Here is a 26,519-nt window from a genome sequence, read left to right as displayed (position 1 = left end):
ACACCACTTCCGTGTTAATTCGTCAGTGTGAGGGGCGAGGGATGCAGTAAAGATGGAATAGTGCATCGGAAAGGGGATACTCGCCTCCCAAAAGAAAATATTGTCGTTTCCGTAGAAACGTTCCTCGATTTAGAAGGAGAAGTTATAGAACACATAGAATTCCATAGCGACTCAATTTCAGTGTTAATTCGTCAATGGGAGGGAGCGAGGGATGCAGTAATGAAGGAATAGTGAATCGGAACGGAGATACTCTCCTCCGAAAAGAAACTCTTTTCGTTTCCATAGAAACGTTACTCGATTTAGAAGGAGATGTCATAGAACCAATAGTATTTCATAGCGACACCACTTCCGTGTTAATTCGTCAGTGTGAGGGGCGAGGGATGCAGCAAAGATGGAATAGTGCATCGGAAAGGGGATACTCGCCTCCCAAAACAAAATATTGTCGTTTCCGTAGAAACGTTCCTCGATTTAGAAGGAGAAGTTATAGAACACATAGAATTCCATAGCGACTCAATTTCAGTGTTAATTCGTCAATGGGAGGGAGCGAGGGATGCAGTAATGAAGGAATAGTGAATCGGAACGGAGATACTCTCCTCCCAAAAGAAACTCTTGTCGTTTCCATAGAAACGTTACTCCATTTAGAAGGAGATGTCATAGAACCAATAGTATTTCATAGCGACACCACTTCCGTGTTAATTCGTCAGTGTGAGGGGCGAGGGATGCAGTAAAGATGGAATAGTGCATCGGAAAGGGGATACTCGCCTCCCAAAACAAAATATTGTCGTTTCCGTAGAAACGTTCCTCGATTTAGAAGGAGAAGTTATAGAACACATAGTATTCCATAGCGACTCAATTTCAGTGTTAATTCGTCAATGGGAGGGAGCGAGGGATGCAGTAAAGAAGGAATAGTGAATCGGAACGGAGATACTCTCCTCCCAAAAGAAACTCTTGTCGTTTCCATAGAAACGTTACTCCATTTAGAAGGAGATGTCATAGAACCAATAGTATTTCATAGCGACACCACTTCCGTGTTAATTCGTCAGTGTGAGGGGCGAGGGATGCAGTAAAGATGGAATAGTGCATCGGAAAGGGGATACTCGCCTCCCAAAAGAAAATATTGTCGTTTCCGTAGAAACGTTCCTCGATTTAGAAGGAGAAGTTATAGAACACATAGAATTCCATAGCGACTCAATTTCAGTGTTAATTCGTCAATGGGAGGGAGCGAGGGATGCAGTAATGAAGGAATAGTGAATCGGAACGGAGATACTCTCCTCCGAAAAGAAACTCTTGTCGTTTCCATAGAAACGTTACTCGATTTAGAAGGAGATGTCATAGAACCAATAGTATTTCATAGCGACACCACTTCCGTGTTAATTCGTCAGTGTGAGGGGCGAGGGATGCAGTAAAGATGGAATAGTGCATCGGAAGGGGATACTCGCCTCCCAAAACAAAATATTGTCGTTTCCGTAGAAACGTTCCTCGATTTAGAAGGAGAAGTTGTAGAACACATAGTATTCCATAGCGACTCAATTTCAGTGTTCATTCGTCAATGGGAGGGAGCGAGGGATGCAGTAAAGAAGGAATAGTGAATCGGAACGGAGATACTCTCCTCCCAAAAGAAACTCTTGTCGTTTCCGTAGAAACGTTACTCCATTTAGAAGGAGATGTCATAGAACCAATAGTATTTCATAGCGACACCACTTCCGTGTTAATTCGTCAGTGTGAGGGGCGAGGGATGCAGTAAAGATGGAATAGTGCATCGGAAAGGGGATACTCGCCTCCCAAAACAAAATATTGTCGTTTCCGTAGAAACGTTCCTCGATTTAGAAGGAGAAGTTATAGAACACATAGAATTCCATAGCGACTCAATTTCAGTGTTAATTCGTCAATGGGAGGGAGCGAGGGATGCAGTAATGAAGGAATAGTGAATCGGAACGGAGATACTCTCCTCCCAAAAGAAACTCTTGTCGTTTCCATAGAAACGTTACTCGATTTAGAAGGAGATGTCATAGAACCAATAGTATTTCATAGCGACACCACTTCCGTGTTAATTCGTCAGTGTGAGGGGCGAGGGATGCAGTAAAGATGGAATAGTGCATCGGAAAGGGGATACTCGCCTCCCAAAACAAAATATTGTCGTTTCAGTAGAAACGTTCCTCGATTTAGAAGGAGAAGTTATAGAACACATAGAATTCCATAGCGACTCAATTTCAGTGTTAATTCGTCAATGGGAGGGAGCGAGGGATGCAGTAATGAAGGAATAGTGAATCGGAACGGAGATACTCTCCTCCCAAAAGAAACTCTTGTCGTTTCCATAGAAACGTTACTCCATTTAGAAGGAGATGTCATAGAACCAATAGTATTTTATAGCGACACCACTTCCGTGTTAATTCGTCAGTGTGAGGGGCGAGGGATGCAGTAAAGATGGAATAGTGCATCGGAAAGGGGATACTCGCCTCCCAAAACAAAATATTGTCGTTTCCGTAGAAACGTTCCTCGATTTAGAAGGAGAAGTTATAGAACACATAGTATTCCATAGCGACTCAATTTCAGTGTTAATTCGTCAATGGGAGGGAGCGAGGGATGCAGTAAAGAAGGAATAGTGAATCGGAACGGAGATACTCTCCTCCCAAAAGAAACTCTTGTCGTTTCCATAGAAACGTTACTCCATTTAGAAGGAGATGTCATAGAACCAATAGTATTTCATAGCGACACCACTTCCGTGTTAATTCGTCAGTGTGAGGGGCGAGGGATGCAGTAAAGATGGAATAGTGCATCGGAAAGGGGATACTCGCCTCCCAAAAGAAAATATTGTCGTTTCCGTAGAAACGTTCCTCGATTTAGAAGGAGAAGTTATAGAACACATAGAATTCCATAGCGACTCAATTTCAGTGTTAATTCGTCAATGGGAGGGAGCGAGGGATGCAGTAATGAAGGAATAGTGAATCGGAACGGAGATACTCTCCTCCGAAAAGAAACTGTTGTCGTTTCCATAGAAACGTTACTCGATTTAGAAGGAGATGTCATAGAACCAATAGTATTTCATAGCGACACCACTTCCGTGTTAATTCGTCAGTGTGAGGGGCGAGGGATGCAGTAAAGATGGAATAGTGCATCGGAAAGGGGATACTCGCCTCCCAAAACAAATTATTGTCGTTTCCGTAGAAACGTTCCTCGATTTAGAAGGAGAAGATATAGAACACATAGTATTCCATAGCGACTCAATTTCAGTGTTAATTCGTCAATGAGAGGGAGCGAGGGATGCAGTAAAGAACGAATAGTGAATCGGAACGGAGATACTCTCCTCCCAAAAGAAACTCTTGTCGTTTCCATAGAAACGTTACTCGATTTAGAAGGAGATGTCATAGAACCAATAGTATTTCATAGCGACACCACTTCCGTGTTAATTCGTCAGTGTGAGGGGCGAGGGATGCAGTAAAGATGGAATAGTGCATCGGAAAGGGGATACTCGCCTCCCAAAAGAAAATATTGTCGTTTCCGTAGAAACGTTCCTCGATTTAGAAGGAGAAGTTATAGAACACACAGTATTCCATAGCGACTCAATTTCAGTGTTAATTCGTCAATGGGAGGGAGCGAGGGATGCAGTAATGAAGGAATAGTGAATCGGAACGGAGATACTCTCCTCCCAAAAGAAACTCTTGTCGTTTCCATAGAAACGTTACTCGATTTAGAAGGAGATGTCATAGAACCAATAGTATTTCATAGCGACACCACTTCCGTGTTAATTCGTCAGTGTGAGGGGCGAGGGATGCAGTAAAGATGGAATAGTGCATCGGAAAGGGGATACTCGCCTCCCAAAACAAAATATTGTCGTTTCCGTAGAAACGTTCCTCGATTTAGAAGGAGAAGTTATAGAACACATAGAATTCCATAGCGACTCAATTTCAGTGTTAATTCGTCAATGGGAGGGAGCGAGGAATGCAGTAATGAAGGAATAGTGAATCGGAACGGAGATACTCTCCTCCCAAAAGAAACTCTTGTCGTTTCCATAGAAACGTTACTCCATTTAGAAGGAGATGTCATAGAACCAATAGTATTTCATAGCGACACCACTTCCGTGTTAATTCGTCAGTGTGAGGGGCGAGGGATGCAGTAATGATGGAATAGTGCATCGGAAAGGGGATACTCGCCTCCCAAAACAAAATATTGTCGTTTCCGTAGAAACGTTCCTCGATTTAGAAGGAGAAGTTATAGAACACATAGTATTCCATAGCGACTCAATTTCAGTGTTAATTCGTCAATGGGAGGGAGCGAGGGATGCAGTAAAGAAGGAATAGTGAATCGGAACGGAGATACTCTCCTCCCAAAAGAAACTCTTGTCGTTTCCATAGAAACGTTACTCCATTTAGAAGGAGATGTCATAGAACCAATAGTATTTCATAGCGACACCACTTCCGTGTTAATTCGTCAGTGTGAGGGGCGAGGGATGCAGTAAAGATGGAATAGTGCATCGGAAAGGGGATACTCGCCTCCCAAAAGAAAATATTGTCGTTTCCGTAGAAACGTTCCTCGATTTAGAAGGAGAAGTTATAGAACACATAGAATTCCATAGCGACTCAATTTCAGTGTTAATTCGTGAATGGGAGGGAGCGAGGGATGCAGTAATGAAGGAATAGTGAATCGGAACGGAGATACTCTCCTCCGAAAAGAAACTCTTGTCGTTTCCATAGAAACGTTACTCGTTTTAGAAGGAGATGTCATAGAACCAATAGTATTTCATAGCGACACCACTTCCGTGTTAATTCGTCAGTGTGAGGGGCGAGGGATGCAGTAAAGATGGAATAGTGCATCGGAAAGGGGATACTCGCCTCCCAAAACAAAATATTGTCGTTTCCGTAGAAACGTTCCTCGATTTAGAAGGAGAAGATATAGAACACATAGTATTCCATAGCGACTCAATTTCAGTGTTAATTCGTCAATGGGAGGGAGCGAGGGATGCAGTAAAGAACGAATAGTGAATCGGAACGGAGATACTCTCCTCCCAAAAGAAACTCTTGTCGTTTCCATAGAAACGTTACTCGATTTAGAAGGAGATGTCATAGAACCAATAGTATTTCATAGCGACACCACTTCCGTGTTAATTCGTCAGTGTGAGGGGCGAGGGATGCACTAAAGATGGAATAGTGCATCGGAAAGGGGATACTCGCCTCCCAAAACAAAATATAGTCGTTTCCGTAGAAACGTTCCTCGATTTAGAAGGAGAAGTTATAGAACACATAGAATTCCATAGCGACTCAATTTCACTGTTAATTCGTCAATGGGAGGGAGCGAGGGATGCAGTAATGAAGGAATAGTGAATCGGAACGGAGATACTCTCCTCCCAAAAGAAACTCTTGTCGTTTCCATAGAAACGTTACTCCATTTAGAAGGAGATGTCATAGAACCAATAGTATTTCATAGCGACACCACTTCCGTGTTAATTCGTCAGTGTGAGGGGCGAGGGATGCAGTAAAGATGGAATAGTGCATCGGAAAGGGGATACTCGCCTCCCAAAACAAAATATTGTCGTTTCCGTAGAAACGTTCCTCGATTTAGAAGGAGAAGTTATAGAACACATAGAATTCCATAGCGACTCAATTTCAGTGTTAATTCGTCAATGGGAGGGAGCGAGGGATGCAGTAATGAAGGAATAGTGAATCGGAACGGAGATACTCTCCTCCCAAAAGAAACTCTTGTCGTTTCCATAGAAACGTTACTCCATTTAGAAGGAGATGTCATAGAACCAATAGTATTTTATAGCGACACCACTTCCGTGTTAATTCGTCAGTGTGAGGGGCGAGGGATGCAGTAAAGATGGAATAGTGCATCGGAAAGGGGATACTCGCCTCCCAAAACAAAATATTGTCGTTTCCGTAGAAACGTTCCTCGATTTAGAAGGAGAAGTTATAGAACACATAGTATTCCATAGCGACTCAATTTCAGTGTTAATTCGTCAATGGGAGGGAGCGAGGGATGCAGTAAAGAAGGAATAGTGAATCGGAACGGAGATACTCTCCTCCCAAAAGAAACTCTTGTCGTTTCCATAGAAACGTTACTCCATTTAGAAGGAGATGTCATAGAACCAATAGTATTTCATAGCGACACCACTTCCGTGTTAATTCGTCAGTGTGAGGGGCGAGGGATGCAGTAAAGATGGAATAGTGCATCGGAAAGGGGATACTCGCCTCCCAAAAGAAAATATTGTCGTTTCCGTAGAAACGTTCCTCGATTTAGAAGGAGAAGTTATAGAACACATAGAATTCCATAGCGACTCAATTTCAGTGTTAATTCGTCAATGGGAGGGAGCGAGGGATGCAGTAATGAAGGAATAGTGAATCGGAACGGAGATACTCTCCTCCGAAAAGAAACTGTTGTCGTTTCCATAGAAACGTTACTCGATTTAGAAGGAGATGTCATAGAACCAATAGTATTTCATAGCGACACCACTTCCGTGTTAATTCGTCAGTGTGAGGGGCGAGGGATGCAGTAAAGATGGAATAGTGCATCGGAAAGGGGATACTCGCCTCCCAAAACAAAATATTGTCGTTTCCGTAGAAACGTTCCTCGATTTAGAAGGAGAAGATATAGAACACATAGTATTCCATAGCGACTCAATTTCAGTGTTAATTCGTCAATGGGAGGGAGCGAGGGATGCAGTAAAGAACGAATAGTGAATCGGAACGGAGATACTCTCCTCCCAAAAGAAACTCTTGTCGTTTCCATAGAAACGTTACTCGATTTAGAAGGAGATGTCATAGAACCAATAGTATTTCATAGCGACACCACTTCCGTGTTAATTCGTCAGTGTGAGGGGCGAGGGATGCAGTAAAGATGGAATAGTGCATCGGAAAGGGGATACTCGCCTCCCAAAAGAAAATATTGTCGTTTCCGTAGAAACGTTCCTCGATTTAGAAGGAGAAGTTATAGAACACACAGTATTCCATAGCGACTCAATTTCAGTGTTAATTCGTCAATGGGAGGGAGCGAGGGATGCAGTAATGAAGGAATAGTGAATCGGAACGGAGATACTCTCCTCCCAAAAGAAACTCTTGTCGTTTCCATAGAAACGTTACTCGATTTAGAAGGAGATGTCATAGAACCAATAGTATTTCATAGCGACACCACTTCCGTGTTAATTCGTCAGTGTGAGGGGCGAGGGATGCAGTAAAGATGGAATAGTGCATCGGAAAGGGGATACTCGCCTCCCAAAACAAAATATTGTCGTTTCCGTAGAAACGTTCCTCGATTTAGAAGGAGAAGTTATAGAACACATAGAATTCCATAGCGACTCAATTTCAGTGTTAATTCGTCAATGGGAGGGAGCGAGGAATGCAGTAATGAAGGAATAGTGAATCGGAACGGAGATACTCTCCTCCCAAAAGAAACTCTTGTCGTTTCCATAGAAACGTTACTCCATTTAGAAGGAGATGTCATAGAACCAATAGTATTTCATAGCGACACCACTTCCGTGTTAATTCGTCAGTGTGAGGGGCGAGGGATGCAGTAAAGATGGAATAGTGCATCGGAAAGGGGATACTCGCCTCCCAAAACAAAATATTGTCGTTTCCGTAGAAACGTTCCTCGATTTAGAAGGAGAAGTTATAGAACACATAGTATTCCATAGCGACTCAATTTCAGTGTTAATTCGTCAATGGGAGGGAGCGAGGGATGCAGTAAAGAAGGAATAGTGAATCGGAACGGAGATACTCTCCTCCCAAAAGAAACTCTTGTCGTTTCCATAGAAACGTTACTCCATTTAGAAGGAGATGTCATAGAACCAATAGTATTTCATAGCGACACCACTTCCGTGTTAATTCGTCAGTGTGAGGGGCGAGGGATGCAGTAAAGATGGAATAGTGCATCGGAAAGGGGATACTCGCCTCCCAAAAGAAAATATTGTCGTTTCCGTAGAAACGTTCCTCGATTTAGAAGGAGAAGTTATAGAACACATAGAATTCCATAGCGACTCAATTTCAGTGTTAATTCGTGAATGGGAGGGAGCGAGGGATGCAGTAATGACGGAATAGTGAATCGGAACGGAGATACTCTCCGCCGAAAAGAAACTCTTGTCGTTTCCATAGAAACGTTACTCGATTTAGAAGGAGATGTCATAGAACCAATAGTATTTCATAGCGACACCACTTCCGTGTTAATTCGTCAGTGTGAGGGGCGAGGGATGCAGTAAAGATGGAATAGTGCATCGGAAAGGGGATACTCGCCTCCCAAAACAAAATATTGTCGTTTCCGTAGAAACGTTCCTCGATTTAGAAGGAGAAGATATAGAACACATAGTATTCCATAGCGACTCAATTTCAGTGTTAATTCGTCAATGGGAGGGAGCGAGGGATGCAGTAAAGAACGAATAGTGAATCGGAACGGAGATACTCTCCTCCCAAAAGAAACTCTTGTCGTTTCCATAGAAACGTTACTCGATTTAGAAGGAGATGTCATAGAACCAATAGTATTTCATAGCGACACCACTTCCGTGTTAATTCGTCAGTGTGAGGGGCGAGGGATGCACTAAAGATGGAATAGTGCATCGGAAAGGGGATACTCGCCTCCCAAAACAAAATATAGTCGTTTCCGTAGAAACGTTCCTCGATTTAGAAGGAGAAGTTATAGAACACATAGAATTCCATAGCGACTCAATTTCAGTGTTAATTCGTCAATGGGAGGGAGCGAGGGATGGAGTAATGAAGGAATAGTGAATCGGAACGGAGATACTCTCCTCCCAAAAGAAACTCTTGTCGTTTCCATAGAAACGTTACTCCATTTAGAAGGAGATGTCATAGAACCAATAGTATTTCATAGCGACACCACTTCCGTGTTAATTCGTCAGTGTGAGGGGCGAGGGATGCAGTAAAGATGGAATAGTGCATCGGAAAGGGGATACTCGCCTCCCAAAACAAAATATTGTCGTTTCCGTAGAAACGTTCCTCGATTTAGAAGGAGAAGTTATAGAACACATAGTATTCCATAGCGACTCAATTTCAGTGTTCATTCGTCAATGGGAGGGAGCGAGGGATGCAGTAAAGAAGGAATAGTGAATCGGAACGGAGATACTCTCCTCCCAAAAGAAACTCTTGTCGTTTCCGTAGAAACGTTACTCCATTTAGAAGGAGATGTCATAGAACCAATAGTATTTCATAGCGACACCACTTCCGTGTTAATTCGTCAGTGTGATAGGCGAGGGATGCAGTAAAGATGGAATAGTGCATCGGAAAGGGGATACTCGCCTCCCAAAACAAAATATTGTCGTTTCCGTAGAAACGTTCCTCGATTTAGAAGCAGAAGTTATAGAACACATAGAATTCCATAGCGACTCAATTTCTGTGTTAATTCGACAATGGGAGGGAGCGAGGGATGCAGTAATGAGGGATTAGTGAATCGGAACGGAGATACTCTCCTCCCAAAAGAAACTCTTGTCGTTTCCATAGAAACGTTACTCGATTTAGAAGGAGATGTCATAGAACCAATAGTATTTCATAGCGACACCACTTCCGTGTTAATTCGTCAGTGTGAGGGGCGAGGGATGCAGTAAAGATGGAATAGTGCATCGGAAAGGGGATACTCGCCTCCCAAAAGAAAATATTGTCGTTTCCGTAGAAACGTTCCTCGATTTAGAAGGAGAAGTTATAGAACACATAGTATTCCATAGCGACTCAATTTCAGTGTTAATTCGTCAATGGGAGGGAGCGAGGGATGCAGTAAAGAAGGAATAGTGAATCGGAACGGAGATACTCTCCTCCCAAAAGAAACTCTTGTCGTTTCCATAGAAACGTTGCTCGATTTAGAAGGAGATGTCATAGAACCAATAGTATTTCATAGCGACACCACTTCCGTGTTAATTCGTCAGTGTGAGGGGCGAGGGATGCAGTAAAGATGGAATAGTGCATCGGAAATGGGATACTCGCCTCCCAAAAGAAAATATTGTCGTTTCCGTAGAAACGTTCCTCGATTTAGAAGGAGAAGTTATGGAACACATAGTATTCCATAGCGACTCAATTTCAGTGTTAATTCGTCAATGGGAGGGAGCGAGGGATGCAGTAAAGAAGGAATAGTGAATCGGAACGGAGATACTCTCCTCCCAATAGAAACTCTTGTCGTTTCCATAGAAACGTTACTCGATTTAGAAGGAGATGTCATAGAACCAATAGTATTTCATAGCGACACCACTTCCGTGTTAATTCGTCAGTGTGAGGGGCGAGGGATGCAGTAAAGATGGAATAGTGCATCGGAAAGGGGATACTCGCCTCCCAAAAGAAAATATTGTCGTTTCCGTAGAAACGTTCCTCGATTTAGAAGGAGAAGTTATGGAACACATAGTATTCCATAGCGACTCAATTTCAGTGTTAATTCGTCAATGGGAGGGAGCGAGGGATGCAGTAAAGAAGGAATAGTGAATCGGAACGGAGATACTCTCCTCCCAATAGAAACTCTTGTCGTTTCCATAGAAACGTTACTCGATTTAGAAGGAGATGTCATAGAACCAATAGTATTTCATAGCGACACCACTTCCGTGTTAATTCGTCAGTGTGAGGGGCGAGGGATGCAGTAAAGATGGAATAGTGCATCGGAAAGGGGATACTCGCCTCCCAAAAGAAAATATTGTCGTTTCCGTAGAAACGTTCCTCGATTTAGAAGGAGAAGTTATAGAACACATAGAATTCCATAGCGACTCAATTTCAGTGTTAATTCGTCAATGGGAGGGAGCGAGGGATGCAGTAATGAAGGAATAGTGAATCGGAACGGAGATACTCTCCTCCCAAAAGAAACTCTTGTCGTTTCCATAGAAACGTTACTCCATTTAGAAGGAGATGTCATTCGACCAATAGTATTTCATAGCGACACCACTTCCGTGTTAATTCGTCAGTGTGAGGGGCGAGGGATGCAGTAAAGATGGAATAGAGCATCGGAAAGGGGATACTCGCCTCCCAAAAGAAAATATTGTCGTTTCCGTAGAAACGTTCCTCGATTTAGAAGGAGAAGTTATAGAACACATAGTACTCCATAGCGACTCAATTTCAGTGTTAATTCGTCAATGGGAGGGAGCGAGGGATGCAGTAAAGAAGGAATAGTGAATCGGAACGGAGATACTCTCCTCCCAAAAGAAACTCTTGTCGTTTCCATAGAAACGTTACTCCATTTAGAAGGAGATGTCATAGAACCAATAGTATTTCATAGCGACACCACTTCCGTGTTAATTCGTCAGTGTGAGGGGCGAGGGATGCAGTAAAGATGGAATAGTGCATCGGAAAGGGGATACTCGCCTCCCAAAACAAAATATTGTCGTTTCCGTAGAAACGTTCCTCGATTTAGAAGGAGAAGTTATAGAACACATAGTATTCCATAGCGACTCAATTTCAGTGTTAATTCGTCAATGGGAGGGAGCGAGGGATGCAGTAAAGAAGGAATAGTGAATCGGAACGGAGATACTCTCCTCCCAAAAGAAACTCTTGTCGTTTCCATAGAAACGTTACTCGATTTAGAAGGAGATGTCATAGAACCAATAGTATTTCATAGCGACACCACTTCCGTGTTAATTCGTGAGTGTGAGGGGCGAGGGATGCAGTAAAGATGGAATAGTGCATCGGAAAGGGGATACTCGCCTCCCAAAAGAAAATATTGTCGTTTCCGTAGAAACGTTCCTCGATTTAGAAGGAGAAGTTATAGAACACATAGTATTCCATAGCGACTCAATTTCAGTGTTAATTCGTCAATGGGAGGGAGCGAGGGATGCAGTAAAGAAGGAATAGTGAACCGGAACGGAGATACTCTCCTCCCAAAAGAAACTCTTGTCGTTTCCATAGAAACGTTACTCGATTTAGAAGGAGATGTCATAGAACCAATAGTATTTCATAGCGACACCACTTCCGTGTTAATTCGTCAGTGTGAGGGGCGAGGAATGCAGTAAAGTTGGAATAGTGCATCGGAAAGGGGATACACGCCTATCAAAAGAAACTCTTGTCGTTTCCATAGAAACGTTACTCGATTTAGAAGGAGAAGTTATAGAACACATAGTATTCCATAGCGACTCAATTTCAGTGTTAATTCGTCAATGGGACGGAGCGAGGGATGTAGTAAAGAAGGAATGGTGAATCGGAACGGAGATACTCTCCTCCCAAAAGATACTCTTGTCGTTTCCATAGAAACGTTACTCGATTTAGAAGGAGATGTCGTAGAACCAATAGTATTTCATAGCGACACCACTTCCGTATTAATTCGTCAGTGTGAGGGGCGAGGGATGCAGTAAAGATGGAATAGTGCATCGGAAAGGGGATACTCGCCTCCCAAAAGAAAATATTGTCGTTTCCGTAGAAACGATCCTCGATTTAGAAGGAGAAGTTATAGAACACATAGTATTCCATAGCGACTCAATTTCAGTGTTAATTCGTCAATGGGAGAGAGCGAGGGATGCAGTAAAGAAGGAATGGTGAATCGGAACGGAGATACTCTCCTCCCAAAAGAAACTCTTGTCGTTTCCATAGAAACGTTACTCGATTTAGAAGGAGATGTCATAGAACCAATAGTATTTCATAGCGACACCACTTCCGTATTAATTCGTCAGTGTGAGGGGCGAGGGATGCAGTAAAGATGGAATAGTGCATCGGAAAGGGGAAACTCGCCTCCCAAAAGAAAATATTGTCGTTTCCGTAGAAACGTTCCTCGATTTAGAAGGATTAGTTATAGAACACATAGTGTTCCATAGCGACTCAACTTCAGTGTTAATTCGTCAATGGGAGGGAGCGAGGGATGCAGTAAAGAAGGAATAGTGAATCGGAACGGAGATACTCTCCTCCCAAAAGAAACTCTTGTCGTTTCCGTAGAAACGTTACTCGATTTAGAAGGAGATGTCATAGAACCAATAGTATTTCATAGCGACACCACTTCCGTGTTAATTCGTCAGTGTGAGGGGCGAGGGATGCAGTAAAGATGGAATAGTGCATCGGAAAGGGGATACTCGCCTCCCAAAAGAAAATATTGGCGTTTCCGTAGAAACGTTCCTCGATTTAGAAGGAGAAGTTATAGATCACATAGTATTCCATAGCGACTCAATTTCAGTGTTAATTCGTCAATGGGAGGGAGCGAGGGATGCAGTAAAGAAGGAATAGTGAATCGGAACGGAGATACTCTCCTCCCAAAAGAAACTCTTGTCGTTTCCATAGAAACGTCACTCGATTTAGAAGGAGATGTCATAGAACCAATAGTATTTCATAGCGACACCACTTCCGTGTTAATTCGTCAGTGTGAGGGGCGAGGAATGCAGTAAAGTTGGAATAGTGCATCGGAAAGGGGATACTCGCCTATCAAAAGAAACTCTTGTCGTTTCCATAGAAACGTTACTCGATTTAGAAGGAGAAGTTATAGAACACATAGTATTCCATAGCGACTCAATTTCAGTGTTAATTCGTCAGCCGGCCGAAGTGGCCGTGCGGTTAAAGGCGCTGCAGTCTGGAACCGCAAGACCGCTCCGGTCGCAGGTTCGAATCCTGCCTCGGGCATGGATGCTTGTGATGTCCTTAGGTTTAACTAGTTCTAAGTTCTAGGGGACTAATGACCTCAGCAGTTGAGTCCCATAGTGCTCAGAGCCATTTTGTTAATTCGTCAATGGGAGGGAGCGAGGGATGCAGTGAAGAAGTAATGGTGAATCGGAACGGAGATACTCTCCTCCCAAAAGAAACTCTTGTCGTTTCCATAGAAACGTTACTCGATTTAGAAGGAGATATCATAGAACCAATAGTATTTCATAGCGACACCACTTCCGTATTAATTCGTCAGTGTGAGGGGCGAGGGATGCAGTAAAGATGGAATAGTGCATCGGAAAGGGGATACTCGCCTCCCAAAAGAAAATATTGTCGTTTCCGTAGAAACGTTCCTCGATTTAGAAGGAGAAGTTATAGAACACATAGTATTCCATAGCGACTCAATTTCAGTGTTAATTCGTCAATGGGAGGGAGCGAGGGATGCAGTAAAGAAGGAATAGTGAATCGGAACGGAGATACTCTCCTCCCAAAAGAAACTGTTGTCGTTTCCATAGAAACGTTACTCGATTTAGAAGGAGAAGTAATAGAACCAATAGTATTTCATAGCGACACCACTTTCGTGTTAATTCGTCAGTGTGAGGGGCGAGGGATGCAGTAAAGATGGAATAGTGCATCGGAAAGGGGATACTCACCTCACAAAAGAAAATATTGTCGTTTCCGTAGAAACGTTCCTCGATTTAGAAGGAGAAGTTATAGAACACATAGTATTTCATAGCGACTCAATTTCAGTGTTAATTCGTCAATGGGAGGGAGCGAGGGATGCAGTAAAGAAGGAATAGTGAATCGGAACGGAGTTACTCTCCTCCCAAAAGAAACTCTTGTCGTTTCCATAGAATCGTTACTCGATTTAGAAGGAGATGTCATAGAACCAATAGTATTTCATAGCGACACCACTTCCGTGTTAGTTCGTCAGTGTGAGGGGCGAGGGATGCAGTAAAGATGGAATAGTGCATCGGAAAGGGGATACTCGCCTCCCAAAAGAAAATATTGTCGTTTCCGTAGAAACGTTCCTCGATTTAGAAGGAGAAGTTATAGAACACATAGTATTCCATAGCGACTTAATTTCAGTGTTAATTCGTCAATGGGAGGGAGCGAGGGATGCAGTAAAGATGGAATAGTGCATCGGAAAGGGGATACTCGCCTCCCAAAAGAAAATATTGTCGTTTCCGTAGAAACGTTCCTCGATTTAGAAGGAGAAGTTATAGAACACATAGTATTCCATAGCGACTTAATTTCAGTGTTAATTCGTCAATGGGAGGGAGCGAGGGATGCAGTAAAGAAGGAATAGTGAATCGGAACGGAGATACTCTCCTCCCAAAAGAAACTCTTGTCGTTTCCATAGAAACGTTACTCGATTTAGAAGGAGATGTCATAGAACCAATAGTATTTCATAGCGACACCACTTCCGTGTTAATTCGTCAGTGTGAGGGGCGAGGAATGCAGTAAAGTTGGAATAGTGCATCGGAAAGGGGATACTCGCCTATCAAAAGAAACTCTTGTCGTTTCCATAGAAACGTTACTCGATTTAGAAGGAGAAGTTATAGAACACATAGTAATCCATAGCGACTCAATTTCAGTGTTAATTCGTCAATGGGAGGGAGCGAGGGATGCAGTAAAGAAGGAATAGTGAATCGGAACGGAGATACTCTCCTCAGAAAAGAAACTCTTGTCGTTTCCATAGAAACGTTACTCGATTTAGAATTGGATTGGATTGTTTGGGGGAAGAGACCAAACAGCGTGGTCATCGGTCTCATCGGATGAGAGAAGGACGGGGAAGGAAGTCGGCCGTGCCCTTTCAAAGGAACCATCCCGGCATTTGCCTGGAGTGAATTAGGGATATCACACTCGATTTAGAAGGAGAAGTCATAGAACCAATAGTATTTCATAGCGACACCTCTTCCGTTTTAATTCGTCAGTGTGAGGGGCGAGGGATGCAGTAAAGATGGAATAGTGCATCGGAAAGGGGTTACTCGCCTCCCAAAAGAAAATATTATCGTTTCCGTAGAAACGTTCCTCGATTTAGAAGGAGAAGTTATAGAACACATAGTATTCCATAGCGACTCAATTTCAGTGTTAATTCGTCAATGGGAGGGAGCGAGGGATGCAGTAAAGAAGGAATAGTGAATCGGAACGGAGATACTCTCCTCCCAAAAGAAACTCTTTTCGTTTCCATAGAAACGTTACTCGATTTAGAATGAGATGTCATAGAACAAATAGTATTTCATAGCGACACCACTTCCGTGTTAATTCGTCAGTGTGAGGGGCGAGGGATGCAGTAAAGATGGAATAGTGCATCGGAAAGGGGATACTCGCTTGCCAAAAGAAAATACGGTCGTTTCCGTAGAAACGTTCCTCGATTTAGAAGGAGAAGTTATAGATCACATAGTATTCCATAGCGACTCAATTTCAGTGTTAATTCGTCAATGGGAGGGAGCGAGGGATGCAGTAAAGATGGAATAGTGCATCGGAAAGGGGATACTCGCCTCCCAAAAGAAAATATTGTCGTTTCCGTAGAAACGTTCCTCGATTTAGAAGGAGAAGTTATAGAACACATAGTATTCCATAGCGACTCAATTTCAGTGTTAATTCGTCAATGGGAGGGAGCGAGGGATGCAGTAAAGAAGGAATAGTGAATCGGAACGGAGATACTCTCCTCCCAAAAGAAGCTCTTGTCGTTTCCATAGAAACGTTACTCGATTTAGAAGGAGATGTCATTGAACCAATAGTATTTCATAGCGACACCACTTCCGTGTTAATTCGTCAGTGTGAGGGGCGAGGGATGCAGTAAAGATGGAATAGTGCATCAGAAAGGGGATACTCGCCTCCCAAAAGAAAATATTGTCGTTTCCGTAGAAACGTTCCTCGATTTAGAAGGAGAAGTTATAGAACACATAGTAATCCATAGCGACTCAATTTCAGTGTTAATTCGTCAATGGGAGGGAGCGAGGGATGCAGTAAAGAAGGAATAGTGAATCGGAACGGAGATACTCTCCTCCCAAAAGAAACTGTTGTTGTTTCCATAGAAACGTTACTCGATTTAGTAGGAGAAGTCATAGAACCAATAGTATTTCACAGCGACACCACTTTCGTGTTAATTCGTCAGTGTGAGGGGCGAGGGGTGCAGTACAAATGGAATAGTGCATCGGAAAGTGGATACTCGCCTCCCAAAAGAAAATATTGTCGTTTCCGTAGAAACGTTCCTCGATTTAGAAGGAGAAGTTATAGAACACATAGTATTCCATAGCGACTCAATTTCAGTGTTAATTCGTCAATGGGAGGGAGCGAGGGATGCAGTAAAGAAGGAATAGTGAATCGGAACGGAGATACTCTCCTCCCAAAAGAAACTCTTGTCGTTTCCATAGAAACGTTACTCGATTTAGAAGGAGATGTCATAGAACCAATAGTATTTCATAGCGACACCACTTCCGTGTTAATTCGTCAGTGTGAGGGGCGAGGAATGCAGTAAAGTTGGAATAGTGCATCGGAAAGGGGATACTCGCCTATCAAAAGAAACTCTTGTCGTTTCCATAGAAACGTTACTCGATATAGAAGGAGAAGTTATAGAACACATAGTATTCCATAGCGACTCAATTTCAGTGTTAATTCGTCAATGGGAGGGAGCGAGGGATGCAGTAAAGAAGGAATGGTGAATCGGAACGGAGATACTCTCCTCCCAAAAGAAACTCTTGTCGTTTCCATAGAAACGTTACTCGATTTAGAAGGAGATGTCATAGAACCAATAGTATTTCATAGCGACACCACTTCCGTATTAATTCGTCAGTGTGAGGGGCGTGGGATGCAGTAAAGATGGAATAGTGCATCGGAAAGGGGATACTCGCCTCCCAAAAGAAAATATTGTCGTTTCCGTAGAAACGTTCCTCGATTTAAAAGGAGAAGTTATAGAACACATAGTATTCCATAGCGACTCAGTTTCAATGTTAATTCGTCAATGGGAGGGAGCGAGGGATGCAGTAAAGATGGAATAGTGAATCGGAAAGGGGATACTCGCCTCCCAAAAGAAAATATTGTCGTTTCCGTAGAAACGTTCCTCGATTTAGAAGGAGAAGTTATAGAACACATAGTAATCCATAGCGACTCAATTTCAGTGTTAATTCGTCAATGGGAGGGAGCGAGGGATGCAGTAAAGAAGGAATAGTGAATCGGAACGGAGATGCTCTCCTCCCAAAAGAAACTCTTGTCGTTTCCATAGAAACGATACTCGATTTAGAAGGAGAAGTCATAGAACCAATAGTATTTCATAGCGACACCACTTCCGTGTTAATTCGTCAGTGTGAGGGGCGAGGGATGCAGTAAAGATGGAATAGTGCATCGGAAAGGGGATACTCGCCCCCCAAAAGAAAATATTGTTGTTTCCGTAGAAACGTTCCTCGATTTAGAAGGAGAAGTTATAGAACACATAGTAATCCATAGCGATTCAATTTCAGTGTTAATTCGTCAATGGGAGGGAGCGAGGGATGCAGTAAAGAAGGAATAGTGAATCGGAACGGAGATACTCTCCTCCCAAAAGAAACTCTTGTCGTTTCCATAGAAACGTTACTCGATTTAGAAGGAGAAGTCATAGAAGCAATAGTATTTCATAGCGACACCACTTCCATGCTAATTCGTCAGTGTGAGGGGCGAGGGATGCAGTAAAGATGGAATAGTGCATCGGAAAGGGGATACTCGCCTCCCAAAAGAAAATATTGTCGTTTCCGTAGAAACGTTCCTCGATTTAGAAGGAGAAGTTATAGAACACATAGTATTCCATAGCGACTCAATTTCAGTGTTAATTCGTCAATGGGAGGGAGCGAGGGATGCAGTAAAGATGGAATAGTGCATCGGAAAGGGGATACTCGCCAACACAAAAGAAACTCTTGTCGTTTCCATAGAAACGTTACTCGATTTAGAAGGAGAAGTCATAGAACCAATAGTATTTCATAGCGACACCACTTCCGTGTTAATTCGTCAGTGTGAGGGGCGAGGGATGCAGTAAAGATGGAATAGTGCATCGGAAAGGGGATACTCGCCTCCCAAAAGAAAATATTGTCGTTTCCGTAGAAACGTTCCTCGATTTAGAAGGAGAAGTTATAGAACACATAGTATTCCATAGCGACTCAATTTCAGTGTTAATTCGTCAATGGGAGGGAGCGAGGGATGCAGTAAAGATGGAATAGTGCATCGGAAAGGGGATACACGCCAACCCAAAAGAAACTCTTGTCGTTTCCATAGAACCGTTACTCGATTTTGAAGGAGAAGTCATAGAACCAATAGTATTTCATAGCGACACCACTTCCGTGTTAATTCGTCAGTGTGAGGGGCGAGGGATGCAGTAAAGATGGAATAGTGCATCGGAAAGGGGATACTCGCCTCCCAAAAGAAAATATTGTCGTTTCCGTAGAAACGTTCCTCGATTTAGAAGGAGAAGTTTTAGAACACATAGTATTCCATAGCGACTCAATTTCAGTGTTAATTCGTCAATGGGAGGGAGCGAGGGATGCAGTAAAGATGGAATAGTGCATCGGAAAGGGGATACTCGCCAACCCAAAAGAAACTCTTGTCGTTTCCATAGAAACGTTACTCGATTTAGAAGGAGAAGTCATAGAACCAATAGTATTTCATAGCGACACCACTTCCGTGCTAATTCGTCAGTGTGAGGGGCGAGGGATGCAGTAAAGATGGAATAGTGCATCGGAAAGGGTATACTCGCCTCCCAAAAGAAAATATTGTCGTTTCCGTAGAAACGTTCCTCGATTTAGAAGGAGAAGTTATAGAACACATAGTAATCCATAGCGATTCAATTTCAGTGTTAATTCGTCAATGGGAGGGAGCGGGGGATGCAGTAAAGAAGGAATAGTGAATCGGAACGGAGATACTCTCCTCCCAAAAGAAACTCTTGTCGTTTCCATAGAAACGTTACTCGATTTAGAAGGAGAAGTCATAGAACCAATAGTATTTCATAGCGACACCACTTCCGTGTTAATTCGTCAGTGTGAGGGGCGAGGGATGCAGTAAAGATGTAATAGTGCATCGGAAAGGGGATACTCGCCCCCCAAAAGAAAATATTGTCGTTTCCGTAGAAACGTTCCTCGATTTAGAAGGAGAAGTTATAGAACACATAGTAATCCATAGCGATTCAATTTCAGTGTTAATTCGTCAATGGGAGGGAGCGAGGGATGCAGTAAAGAAGGAATAGTGAATCGGAACGGAGATACTCTCCTCCCAAAAGAAACTCTTGTCGTTTCCATAGAAACGTTACTCGATTTAGAAGGAGAAGTCATAGAAGCAATAGTATTTCATAGCGACACCACTTCCATGCTAATTCGTCAGTGTGAGGGGCGAGGGATGCAGTAAAGATGGAATAGTGCATCGGAAAGGGGATACTCGCCTCCCAAAAGAAAATATTGTCGTTTCCGTAGAAACGTTCCTCGATTTTGAAGGAGAAGTTATAGAACACATAGTATTCCATAGCGACTCAATTTCAGTGTTAATTCGTCAATGGGAGGGAGCGAGGGATGCAGTAAAGATGGAATAGTGCATCGGAAAGGGGATACTCGCCAACACAAAAGAAACTCTTGTCGTTTCCATAGAAACGTTACTCGATTTAGAAGGAGAAGTCATAGAACCCATAGTATTTCATAGCGACACCACTTCCGTGTTAATTCGTCAGTGTGAGTGGCGAGGGATGCAGTAAAGATGGAATAGTGCATCGGAAAGGGGATACTCGCCTCCCAAAAGAAAATATTGTCGTTTCCGTAGAAACGTTCCTCGATTTAGAAGGAGAAGTTATAGAACACATAGTATTCCATAGCGACTCAATTTCAGTGTTAATTCGTCAATGGGAGGGAGCGAGGGATGCAGTAAAGATGGAATAGTGCATCGGAAAGGGGATACACGCCAACCCAAAAGAAACTCTTGTCGTTTCCATAGAAACGTTACTCGATTTAGAAGGAGAAGTCATAGAACCAATAGTATTTCATAGCGACACCACTTCCGTGTTAATTCGTCAGTGTGAGGGGCGAGGGATGCAGTAAAGATGGAATAGTGCATCGGAAAGGGGATACTCGCCTCCCAAAAGAAAATATTGTCGTTTCCGTAGAAACGTTCCTCGATTTAGAAGGAGAAGTTTTAGAACACATAGTATTCCATAGCGACTCAATTTCAGTGTTAATTCGTCAATGGGAGGGAGCGAGGGATGCAGTAAAGATGGAATAGTGCATCGGAAAGGGGATACTCGCCAACCCAAAAGAAACTCTTGTCGTTTCCATAGAAACGTTACTCGATTTAGAAGGAGAAGTCATAGAACCAATAGTATTTCATAGCGACACCACTTCCGTGCTAATTCGTCAGTGTGAGGGGCGAGGGATGCAGTAAAGATGGAATAGTGCATCGGAAAGGGGATACTCGCCTCCCAAAAGAAAATATTGTCGTTTCCGTAGAAACGTTCCTCGATTTAGAAGGAGAAGTTATAGAACACATAGTATTCCATAGCAACTCAATTTCAGTGTTAATTCGTCAATGGGAGGGAGCGAGGGATGCAGTAAAGATGGAATAGTGCATCGGAAAGGGGATACTCGCCAACCCAAAAGAAACTCTTGTCGTTTCCATAGAAACGTTACTCGATTTAGAAGGAGAAGTCATAGAACCAATAGTATTTCATAGCGACACCACTTCCGTGTTAATTCGTCAGTGTGAGGGGCGAGGGATGCAGTAAAGATGGAATAGTGCATCGGAAAGGGGATACTCGCCTCCCAAAAGAAAATATTGTCGTTTCCGTAGAAACGTTCCTCGATTTAGAAGGAGAAGTTATAGAACACATAGTATTCCATAGCGACTCAATTTCGGTGTTAATTCGTCAATGGGAGGGAGCGAGGGATGCAGTAAAGATGGAATAGTGCATCGGAAAGGGGATACTCGCCAACCCAAAAGAAACTCTTGTCGTTTCCATAGAAACGTTACTCGATTTAGAAGGAGAAGTCATACAACCAATAGTATTTCATAGCGACACCACTTCCGTGTTAATTCGTCAGTGTGAGGGGCGAGGGATGCAGTAAAGATGGAATAGTGCATCGGAAAGGGGATACTCGCCTCCCAAAAGAAAATATTGTCGTTTCCGTAGAAACGTTCCTCGATTTAGAAGGAGAAGTTATAGAACACACAGTATTCCATAGCGACTCAATTTCAGTGTTAATTCGTCAATGGGAGGGAGCGAGGAATGCAGTAAAGATGGAATAGTGCATCGGAAAGGGGATACTCGCCAACCCAAAAGAAACTCTTGTTGTTTCCATAGAAACGTTACTCGATTTAGAAGGAGAAGTCATAGAACCAATAGTATTTCATAGCGACACCACTTCCGTGTTAATTCGTCAGTGTGAGGGGCGAGGGATGCAGTAAAGATGGAATAGTGCATCGGAAAGGGGATACTCGCCTCCCAAAACAAAATATTGTCGTTTCCGTAGAAACGTTCCTCGATTTAGAAGGAGAAGTTATAGAACAAATAGCATTCCATAGCGACTCAATTTCAGTGTTAATTCGTCAATGGGAGGGAGCGAGGGATGCAGTAAAGATGGAATAGTGCATCGGAAAGGGGATACTCGCCAACCCAAAAGAAACTCTTGTCGTTTCCATAGAAACGTTACTCGATTTAGAAGGAGAAGGCATAGAACCAATAGTATTTCATAGCGACACCACTTCCGTGTTAATTCGTCAGTGTGAGGGGCGAGGGATGCAGTAAAGATGGAATAGTGCATCGGAAAGGGGATACTCGCCTCCCAAAAGAAAATATTGTCGTTTCCGTAGAAACGTTCCTCGATTTAGAAGGAGAAGTTATAGAACACATAGTAATCCATAGCGACTCAGTTTCAGTGTTAATTCGTCAATGGGAGGGAGCGAGGGATGCAGTAAAGAAGGAATTGTGAATCGGAACGGAGATACTCTCCTCCCAAAAGAAACTCTTGTCGTTTCCGTAGAAACGTTACTCGATTTAGAAGGAGATGTCATAGAACCAACAGTATTTCTTAGCGCCACCACTTCCGTGTTAATTCGTCAGTGTGAGGGGCGCGGTATGCAGTAAAGATGGAACAGTGCATCGGAAAGGGGATACTCGCCTCCCAAAAGAAAATATTGTCGTTTCCGTAGAAACGTTCCTCGATTTTGAAGGAGCAGTTATAGAACACATAGTATTACATAGCGACTCAATTTCAGTGTTAATTCGTCAATGGGAGGGAGCGAGGGATGCAGTAAAGAAGGAATACTGAATCGGAGCGGAATTACTCTCCTTCCAAAAGAAACTCTTGTCGTTTCCATAGAAACGTTACTCAATTTAGAAGGAGATGTCATAGAACCAATAGTATTTCATAGCGACACTACTTCCGTGTTAATTCGTCAGTGTGAGTGGCGAGTGATGCAGTAAAGATGGAATAGTGCATCGGAAAGGGGATACTCGCCTCCCAAAAGAAAATATTGACGTTTCCGTAGAAACGTTCCTCGATTTAGAAGGAGAAGTTATGGAACACATAGTATTCCATAGCGACTCAATTTCAGTGTTAATTCGTCAATGGGAGAGAGCGAGGGATTCAGTAAAGAAGAAATAGTGAATCGGAACGGAGATAGTCTCCTCCCAAAAGAAACTCTTGTCGTTTCCATAGAAACGTTACTCGATTTAGAAGGAGATGTCATAGAACCAACAGTATTTCATAACGACACCACTTCCGTGTTAATTCGTCAGTGTGTGGGTCGAGGGATGCAGTAAAGATGGAATAGTGCATCGGAAAGGGGATATACGCCTCCCAAAAGAAAATTTTGTCGTTTCCGTAGAAACGTTCCTCGATTTAGAAGGAGAAGTTATAGAACACATAGTATTCCATAGCGACTCAATTTCAGTGTTAATTCGTCAATGGGAGGGAGCGAGATATGCAGTAAAGAAGGAATAGTGAATCGGAACGGAGATACTCTCCTCCCAAAAGAAACTCTTGTCGTCTCCATAGAAACGTTACTCGATTTAGAAGGAGATGTCATAGAACCAATAGTATTTCATAGCGACACCACTTCCGTGTTAATTCGTCAGTGTGAGGGGCGAGGGATGCAGTAAAGATGGAATAGTGCATCGGAAAGGGGATACTCGCCTCCCAAAAGAAAATATTGTCGTTTCCGTAGAAACGTTCCTCGATTTAGAAGGAGAAGTTATAGAACACATAGTATTCCTTAGCGACTCAATTTCAGTGTTAATTCGTCAATGGGAGGGAGCGAAGGATGCAGTAAAGAAGGAATAGTGAATCGGAACGGAGATACTCTCCTCCCAAAAGAAACTCTTGTCGTTTCCATAGAAACGTTACTCGATTTAGAAGGAGGTGTCATTGAACCAATAGTATTTCATAGCGACACCACTTCCGTGTTAATTCGTCAGTGTGAGGGGCGAGGGATGCAGTAAAGATGGAATAGTGCATCGGAAAGGGGATACTCGCCTCCCAAAAGAAAATATTGTCGTTTCCGTAGAAACGTTCCTCGATTTTGAAGGAGAAGTTATAGAACACATAGTATTCCATAGCGACTCAATTTCAGTGTTAATTCGTCAATGGGAGGCAGCGAGGGATGCAGTAAAGAAGGAATAATGAATCGGAACGGAGATACCCTCCTCCCAAAAGAAACTCCTGTCGTTTCCATAGAAACGTTACTCGATTTAGAAGGAGATGTCATAGAACCAATAGTATTTCATAGCGACACCACTTTCGTGTTAATTCGTCAGTGTGAGGGGCGAGGGATGCAGTATAGATGGAATAGTGCATCGGAAAGGGGATACTCGCCTCCCAAAAGAAAATATTGTCGTTTCCGTAGAAACGTTCCTCCATTTTGACGGAGAAGTTATAGAACACATAGTATTCCATAGCGACTCAATTTCAGTGTTAATTCGTCAATGGGAGGGAGCGAGGGATGCAGTAAAGAAGGAATAGTGAATCGGAACGGAGATACTCTCCTCCCAAAAGAAACTCTTGTCGTTTCCATAGAAACGTTACTCGATTTAGAAGGAGATGTCATAGAACCAATAGTATTTCATTGCGACACCACTTCCGTGTTAATTCGTCAGTGTGAGGGGCGAGGGATGCAGTAAAGATGGAATAGTGCATCGGAAAGGGGATACTCGATTCCCAAAAGAAAATATTGTCGTTTCCGTAGAAACGTTCCTCGATTTAGAAGGAGAAGTTATAGAACACATAGTATTCCATAGCGACTCAATTTCAGTGTTAATTCGTCAATGGGAGGGAGCGAGGGATGCAGTAAAGAAGGAATAGTGAATCGGAACGCAGATACTCTCCTCCCAAAAGAAACTCTTGTCGTTTCCATAGAAACGTTACTCGATTTAGAAGGAGAAGTCATAGAACCAATAGTATTTCAAAGCGACACCACTTCCGAGTTAATTCGTCAGTGTGAGCGGCGAGGGATGCAGTAAAGATGGAATAGTGCATCGGAAATGGGATACTCGCCTCCCAAAAGAAAATATTGTCGTTTCCGTGAAACGTTCCTCGATTAAGAAGGAGAAGTTATAGAACACATAGTATTCCATAGCGACTCAATTTCAGTGTTCATTCGTCAATGGGAGGGAGCGAGGGATGCAGTAAAGAAGGAATAGTGAATCGGAACGGAGATACTCTCCTCCCAAAAGAAACTCTTGTCGTTTCCATAGAAACGTTACTCTATTTAGAAGGAGAAGTCATAGAACCAATAGTATTTCATAGCGACACCACTTCCGAGTTAATTCGTCAGTGTGACGGGCGAGGGATGCAGTAAAGATGGAATAGTGCATCGGAAAGGGGATACTGGCCTCCCAAAAGAAAATATTGTCGTTTCCGTAGAAACGTTCCTCGATTTAGAAGGAGAACTTATAGAACACATAGTATTCCATAGCGACTCAATTTCAGTGTTAATTCGTCAATGGGAGGGAGCGAGGGATGCACTAAAGAAGGAATAGTGAATCGGAACGGAAATACTCTCCTCCCAAAAGAAACTCTTGTCGTTTCCATAGAAACGTTACTCGATTTAGAAGGAGTAGTCATAGAACAAATAGTATTTCATAGCGACACCACTTCCGTGTTAATTCGTCAATGTGAGGGGCGAGGGATGCAGTAAAAATGGAATAGTGCATCGGAAAGGGGATATTCGCCTCCCAAAAGGAAATATTGTCGTTTCCGTAGAAACGTTCCTCGATTTAGAAGGCGAAGTTATAGAACACATAGTATTCCATAGCGACTCAATTTCAGTGTTAATTCGTCAATGGGAGGGAGCGAGGGATGCAGTAAAGAAGGAATAGTGAATCGGAACGGAGATACTCTCCTCCCAAAAGAAACTCTTGTCGTTTCCATAGAAACGTTACTCGATTTAGAAGGAGAAGTCATAGAACCAATAGTTTTTCATAGCGACACCACTTCCGTGTTAATTCGTCAGTGTGAGGGGCGAGGGATGCAGTAAAAATGGAATAGTGCATCGGAAAGGGGATACTCGCCTCCCAAAAGAAAATAAGGAGAAGTTATAGAACACATAGTATTCCATAGCGACTCAATTTCAGTGTTAATTCGTCAATGGGAGGGAGCGAGGGATGCAGTAAAGAAGGAATAGTGAATCGGAACGGAGATACTCTCCTCCCAAAAGAAACTCTTGTCGTTTCCATAGAAACGTTACTCGATTTAGAAGGAGAAGTCATAGAACCAATAGTATTTCATAGCGACACGACTTCCGTGTTAATTCGTCAGTGTGAGGGGCGAGGGATGCAGTAAAGATGGAATAGTGCATCGGAAAGGGGATACTCGCCTCCCAAAAGAAAATATTGTCGTTTCCGTAGAAACGTTCCTCGATTTAGAAGGAGAAGTTATAGAACACATAGTATTCCAAAGCGACTCAATTTCAGTGTTAATTCGTCAATGGGAGGGAGCGAGGGATGCAGTAAAGAAGGAATAGTGAATCGGAACGGAGATACACTCCTCCCAA

This window comes from Schistocerca piceifrons, unplaced genomic scaffold (genome assembly GCF_021461385.2).
Source record: "Schistocerca piceifrons isolate TAMUIC-IGC-003096 unplaced genomic scaffold, iqSchPice1.1 HiC_scaffold_2340, whole genome shotgun sequence".
NCBI classification, from domain to species: Eukaryota; Metazoa; Arthropoda; class Insecta; order Orthoptera; family Acrididae; genus Schistocerca; species Schistocerca piceifrons.
This window is presented reverse-complemented; position numbering follows the sequence as displayed.